Below are 7,973 nucleotides of genomic sequence, written 5' to 3' on the forward strand. Positions count from 1 at the left end.
AACACTATGATAGGTTTGCCTTGAGGTTGCCATAAGTTGGAAATGACTTAAAGGCACATAGCAGCAGCAAAAGTACTTATGATATATGGAGTGCCCTTTCTGTGTATAGTATTTTAGAAGGAACAGGTATGACAGGTCCCTGACACAAGAAAATTATAGTCTGAAACAGACATATGGAGGTCAGGAGAAATGGAGGCATGAGGAAGAAGAGGATAATATATGATTACTTCAGCTATACACAGTTTGGCTTAATTACACTGATACATTCATGATAAATACAACCCCAGGGTAAAGATTATTCTGAATCAAGTAGAACTACAACTGGCTCTTGAAGATATAATTTTAAAGGTGATATTGGATAGATCCTTTCAAATGATGCTGTGGATTAGAATATCTGTGCTTAGCCTGTTATTTATTTTACAGAAGTGTCTCTCTGCATTTTATTCAAAGGCATTCCAGTTAGCCTAACATTTTCAGTATATTTAGCTGTGGGGCTGTTTTCTCTTGTTAATCAGAACTCTGCATAGCACAGCAGTTTGAGGATTTGGTAGGGTTTGTTTTGTTTTGTTTTGCTTTGTTATTATATTTATTGTTTCTGCTGCTGTTCATCCATTTATAATCTGAGTTGTTTCCTCTTTCTTCATTTACCTTAGAGGCTCCCTCAACCAACAGTTCAAGTTTTAAAATACTCAGATGATAGCATGCTCACTTATCTTTTGTTCAATCATTTCACACAGAACTCTTCATAACATTTAAGATGCAGTCACAGCTCTGCAGCCACTGTTTTCACCATCCAATGCTCTTTGTATCTAGCTGCAGCTTAAATGCTTGATGCTTTCAACATATATACATATTTCAACATTAGAAACAGACTTAAAATGCTAATAAACCATAGATTTAACTCTGTTATCCTCTTTTGTGCCTATCTATTATCATCCAAGTAATCACTTTATCTATCTTTGCAGAATCTGTTCAGAGTGGAATAGTGTAACTATTGCAAGAAATGCTTACTTTTAAATTTCAATAGCCCATACTTTGCTATAACCATCTTTTATGATTATATATATATATATATATATATATATATATATATTAATGTAATAGATATATAAATGAAACAAAAACTGACAATCAAGGTGTGACCATTTCTAATATGACATGAAAAATAGGGATTTGAGGTTTCACTTTGAAGTTACTACTGCTTTGAGGTTAATATCATGTAAGATCACCTTTTACAGTAAAAACCTTTATAAAAGTCTGTGAGGATTTTTTCCCTTTCAAAAAAGGAGGGATACAAATTAGCTAAAATTAAGTGGGCTGTATTCCTATAAATGCTTACCTGGAAGCAAGTGCCACTGAATTCAGTGGGACTCACTACTGAGTAGGCATGCATAAGATAGCCTGTAAAGTGCCTTTATCTCAGTGGGGGAGCTGAACATATGCACTGCATTCTCCCTCTGAGATCAATGGGACTTATACATGTTGTACATTGACCACACATGCCCCATATGCATCCAGAGAAAATGGAGGTACTTGCGATAGTTACCCCAAGTCCAGGAATGGAGATTTGTCAACCAGTCCTGGATGGGGTCACACTTCCCCTAAAGGACAAAGTTCGCAGTCTGGTAGTATTCCTGGATCCATCTCTACAATTGTTATCTCAAGTAGATGCAATGGCCAGGAGTGCTTGGTAGGTAGCAGCTTCAGCTGATATGCCAACTGCACCTCTTCCTGGACCAAAAGGACCTTGAAGCAGTGGTACATGCACTGGTAATCTCTCATTTGGATTTCTGTAATGCGCTCTACTTGGGGCTACCCTTGTACCAAGTTTATAAGCTTCAACTGGTTCAAAACATTGCAGCCAGATTGGTCACTGGTACATCTAGGTTTGACCATGTTAACTCTTTAACCACCCTGAACAGCTCTGCTGGACGAGACTCTGCAGATGCAATACATGTAGCATAGAAGGAATTATTTGCTGTATCTATTGTCACTCCATAGAAATCTAACATAAGACAAACGTCGATTTTCCACCAGCGGCACTCTGGTCGTTGTGCAATCCGCTTCATTAGATGAAGATTTTCCATATACCAAGGAAGCAGGCTGGAAAGGACGCTCGGGAGCGATAATGTCTATAGCCCTGGTAAGGTCATTATTCCAGGTATAGACCAAGACTTTGACAGAATTGCCATCATTCCCAACCATAAAACCCTCTAGAGCTCCCTATAACCTTTTGGGTTCCATCAGCTTTCGAGGGCGGACCATTTTAATATATCTTCCACCCCTGAGGGGGATATGGGTAGTAGCCTTCAGCAGCTTGTTGGCTCTATGAGTAATTGATAATTTAATTAATTCCATTATAGGTCATTGCCAAAAAGCTTCCTTAACTATTCAGGCAGTGGTGTCACCCCCAGTCCAGGGGGACAGGGCTTCTGGGGTACAGGGCCAAAAGGGCATGTCCACACCTTGCTGCCATGAACTGCTCTACTCATGAGTAGAATGGAGCTCAGCAGCTAGGGAGCACACTCAGCTGAGTGTCATCCCTCTTCTGCACCCTCTGCACCTCCCTAGTGATGCCACTGTATTCAGGTCTTTTGACTTTAATAAATTACAAGAACAAACCCTTATCATGTTCTCCCTAATTATACTGTTCCTTCATATATGTGTAGTTACATTTGTATTTTCCACAAAGAATAAATATGATTTGATTAGGATAAACTATATTTTATTATTGAAAGATTTGGACAACACAACTTATTCTAATAACTGAGTCAAGAATCACTTTGCATCTATGTCTCTAAAATACAGTCCTCTCTCCATTCACCCAGTCTTCAGACTCATGTCCCTCACTTATGCACGAGGGACAAGTAGAGTGGGAATGAATGGGGTGCACCAATGGGGCTTGAATATAAGTGAAATTATGTTTTCGCGAGGGAGTCCGGAACGGGTACCCCAAGAAAAAGGAGGGGTGACTGTATATCAGTCCTGTCAGAGTGTATCTATAATACTGTACACAGTTATATCAGTTGGTTTTTCAAAGCTTCATCCTATGTAATGTTCTTAGAATCTTTTACTGAAGAGGTCTAGTGTTTAGTTCAGGGGAGTTTGCCAGAGCTCTAACAGAAGACTCTAAATATCTCAACAAAATAACAAATCCCAGGATTCTATGCTGTTTGACAGTGGAACATGCTGCTTTGGAGAGTGGCGGAGTTTCTTTCTTTGGAGGTTTTTAAACAGAGAGTGAATGGCCATCTGTTGGGAGGGCTTTGTGTATTCCTGCATGGCAGGGGGTTGGACTGTATAGCCCTTGTTCTCTCTTCTAACTCTATTATTCTATTATTATACATACAGTTACAGCAGCAGGATACCATAGTTAAAATGGAATGAAACTGCTATTAATTGTATAGTGTTGAAAATACATTCTTAGGGTGGAATCCTAATCTTATCTGGACCCATTTCAAACTGGCTTTAGTGCGGGATATGGAGTGGAGACGGCCATGGTCGCCTTAATCGATGACCTCCATCTGGGCACAGACAGGGGAAGTGTGGCCCTGTTAGTGCTCTTGGACATCTCAGCGGCTTTCAATATCATCGACCATGGTATCATTTTGGAATGCTTGAGGGAGTTGGGTATTGGGGGCACTGCGCTCCAGTGGCTCCGATCCTACCTCTTGGGCAGGTTCCAGATGGTGAGGCTGGGGGACAGTTGCTCTTCTAGAAAAGAGCTGACATCTGGCGTCCCTCAAGGCGCCATTCTGTCCCCCATGCTATTTAACATTTACATGAAACCGCTGGGAGAGATCATCCGGAGACATGGGGCGCGGGGTTATCAGTACGCTGATGAGACTCAAATATGCTTCTCTGTGCCCCCGACTGCTACAGTGACTAAGGATGACTTCTCCCCTCTGAATCCCTGCCTTGAGTCAGTAATGGGCTAGATGAGGAAAAACAAACTAAAGCTGAATCCAGAGAAAACAGAGGTACTTAGGTCCGTGGAGGGAAATTTGTCCACCACTCCTTGATGGGATCACACTTCCCGTGAAAGATGAAGTTCGCAGTTTGGGAGTACTTCTGGATCTGTCTTTACGTTTGTCATCTCAAGTGGATGCGACGGCCAGAAGTGCTTGTTACCAACTTTGGTTGATACACCAACTGCAACCCTACCTCGACCGAAAGGACCTTGAAGCTGTAGTACACACTCTGGTAATCTCTTGTCTCAATTTCTGCAATGCGCTCTACATGGGGCTACCCTTATATCAAGTTCGGAAGCTTCAATTAGTATAAAACGCGGCAGCCAGGCTAGTCCCTAACTCTTTGAGATTTGACCATATAACACCTATCTTGAAAGATCTACACTGGCTCCCAATTAGCTTCCGGGCACAGTACAAGGTGTTGGTCATTACCTTTAAAGCACTACATGGCTTGGGTCCGGGTTACTTACGGGAATGCATCTCCCTATATAATCTGCCTCGCACTCTTAGAACAAGTGGGAAGAATTTGTTGGAAATACCATCATCCAAACATTTTTCTACTTCCCTGAAGGCATTTAGTATAGCGGCCCCCAGACTTTGGAATGGACTCTCAGAAGAAACTCGCCTTATTACATCTCTAGAAATCTTTAAGAAGGTGGTAAAGACAGAACTCTTTCACCGTGTTTATCCTCCTGACCTCCAATGAAGAACATTAGTATGGAACGAGTCCAGTTGACCCCTTGATTGATGGATGCTATTGTTTTTAGATTTGATGTTTTTTAGGTTTCATGTTTTTATTTTATTGTGGTTTTAATGTTGTTGTAATTTTAACTTTGTGATTTTAACCTTGTTGTGATCCCACTTCGATCCATGGGGAGAGGCGGGAAGATAGAAATAAAAATTATTATTATTATTATTATTATTATTATTATTAATTATTATTATTAGGACTCCATTTTAAGATGGAATCTGTTGGTTAGTACCAATTGGGAAAGAGCTTTTGAATCAGTTTTTGAATAGTGAGTCAACATATAGACTCCACTGATTAGGTGTTTCTACTCTAACTGACATATAGGATTTACATCATCACATTTCAGTTATTTGCATTAAAAAGAATGAAAGAAAGGCAATTTCCCACATTTCATGTTCCTTCAACCTAGCACTAAAGCTTCAGAAAGCCTCATCACAAAGTCGGTCTATAGGCTAACAGATGCTTTTACCTTCGGCAGATCACAATGCATCCTCTCTTTTGTGAACATGTTGGCTGTCCCCTGATTTACAGTATTAAACAGTATTCCTTCCATATTAGTTTGTATAGAAAGATATGTGTGTGTTTTCTCCTGATAACCCCGATTTTCAGTGAAAACATTAGTAATCCACAGCAGTCAGTCCCACCTTTTCTTCTTTCTTAGATGCAGCCAAGAGAAGCAACTTACTCAACATTGGCTGCATTTGACACAACCTTCACCTTAGTTATAGCGGAGTATCATTGACTCCTACAAACATCTGAATACAATACATCTGAATACATGTCTTTATCCTAAACTGTATGACCTTTCCAGAATCTTCTTTCATTGCCCCACATTTAGAAAAAAACAGTCCTCAAGATGATTAATGAACCACTCATCCCCCCGATCAAAAAACCTTAATAGCAATATTCTGTGAATGTTTCCCTTCTCTTGCTAATAACAAAAAGAAAAGAAGAAGATAATTCAAATAAAGCTTGCTGCTTACAGGGAAAAGTTCTTCCTGGACTCGTCTAGACTAAACAGACTAGAAAGTACCAGATTTTGTCCTGTTATTTCTGATTTTATTTTGGAGATCCATGAATATTTTGTTTATCCAAGAATATTTTCTATCAGTTTCCAGTACAGTCAGAGATTTTTTAAACCAGTTTACAAGGTCACTTTATTTTAACCCAGTATAAAATCAGAAAGAATAGAAACAAAATCTGGGACTTTTCAATCAGTCTGGATATGCCATCAGAAAAGAATCTGTTTCTAGACACCCTGTAACAGTGATGGCAAACCTTTTAGTGATTGAGTGCCCGAATTTAATATGTTCCCACACTGGTGTCACCAGGTGCCAGGCGTGGGACTTCAAGGGGTAGGACTTTGGTGAGTGGGACTTCCAGAGGTGCGACTTCCAGGGGGCAGGACTTCCAGGGGAAAACATGCAAGGAAAAAATGGAGGATCTGACCAAATAAAAGCTCAAAAAAAAAGCCACTCATATAAACATTAAATCCATTCTTCTCAGCCCTGCTCAAAATGGAGGATGTTTTGGAATCTCTCCTGGACAGGAGGTTGAAACAGGCTGCAGCATTCACCTGCATCCCTTTAAAAGGCTGATGTTCAGTGGGAGAGATGGGATGACTGGGGTGAGGCGCAGTGGGAACAGAAAGGAGAGGTCATGGGTGGGGTTTTTTAAGCTTTAAAAATTATTATTATTTTATTTTTAAAAGAAAATAATATTTTTCTCTAAAATCATCACATCTTACCAAATTTTCACTTTAACTACATGAAACTATGTACATATAAATACATTTAGGCTGTGTGTATGATACTGTATCTTAAAGGTATAATTTTAATGTTTCTAGTTGTTTATGTCACATCTATTGCCATTACCGTATATACTTGTCTCTAAAAATAAGTCAGTCAACCCCAAAATCCCAGGTCGACTTACTTATGGGCCACTCTGTGGTAGCAACTGTTTCAGATTTTCCCATGCGGTGCGAAGAGGAGTTTATTTCTCTTTGGAGCCAAACAGAAAGAGTCCTGGGTGATTGATTGATATTGCTGTTTGTTTAAGTGTCCATCTCCTGCCTGAGCATCTGGCTGAAACGAAAGTTGAAACAATGAAGCAAAAAGCTTCAGTGAGAGTCTCTCTTGCTATACGCCAGGGGTAGGCAACCTTTTTGAGCCAGGGGCCGGGTTGCTGTCCCTCAGACAACTGGGGGGCTGAAACCGGGGGGTGGAGCTTCCACCCTCTGGGGGTGGAGCCTCATGCCGGGGGTGGAGCTTCCACCCTCCAGGGGTGGAGCCACACACCAGGGGCGGAGCTTCCACCAAAGCCTCGGAGGAGGAGGAGGAGGAGGAGGAGGAGGAGGGGTGTGCTGACTGATATCATCATCATCATCATCACTATCATTGTTACAGCAGACCTTTTAGCATTAAAAGTACCGAAAATACACAGAAATGCACTTTGGAAAGTCACACTGTCTCACCTTCAGAAAGGGTGAGTGCCTGTCTTAGAAACTGACTGATATCATCATCATCATCATCATCATCATCATCATCATCATCGATCATCGATCATCGTCATCACCACTATCGTTGTTAAAGCAGACCTTTCAGCAATAAATGCACCGAAAATACACAGAAATGCACTTTGGAAAGTCACACTGTCTCACTTTCAGAAATAATAAAAATACTGAAATAAAATAAAAAACAATAATAAAAATACTGAAATAAAATAAAAAGCAATAATAAAAAACTGAAATAAAATAAAAAAGCAATAATGAAAATACTGAAATAAAATAAAAAGCAATAATAAAAATATTGAAATAAAATAAAAAGCAGTAATAAAAATACTGAAATAAAATAAAAAAGCAATAATAAAAATACAGTGGTACCCCGGGATACGAAATACCCACGTTACGAAATTTCCGGGATACGAAAAAATCCCATAGGAAATAATTGTTCCGGGTTACGAAGGTTTTTTCGGGTTACGAAAAATTTTTTGGTGCTTTTCGGCGCTATTTCACATGAAATCGCGGCTTTTCCCCATTAGCGCCTATGGGTTTTCGGCTTGCGAAGGCTTTTCGGGTTACGAAAGCGGCCGCGGAACGAATTAATTTCGTAACCCGAGGGAGCACTGTATTGAAATAAAATAAAAAGCAGTAATAAAAATACTGAAATAAAATAAAAAAGCAATAACAAAAATACTGAAATAAAATAAAAAAGCAATAACAAAAATACTGAAATAAAATAAAAAAGCAATAA

Source organism: Sceloporus undulatus, chromosome 3 (assembly GCF_019175285.1).
Source record: "Sceloporus undulatus isolate JIND9_A2432 ecotype Alabama chromosome 3, SceUnd_v1.1, whole genome shotgun sequence".
Lineage (NCBI taxonomy): Eukaryota > Metazoa > Chordata > Lepidosauria > Squamata > Phrynosomatidae > Sceloporus > Sceloporus undulatus.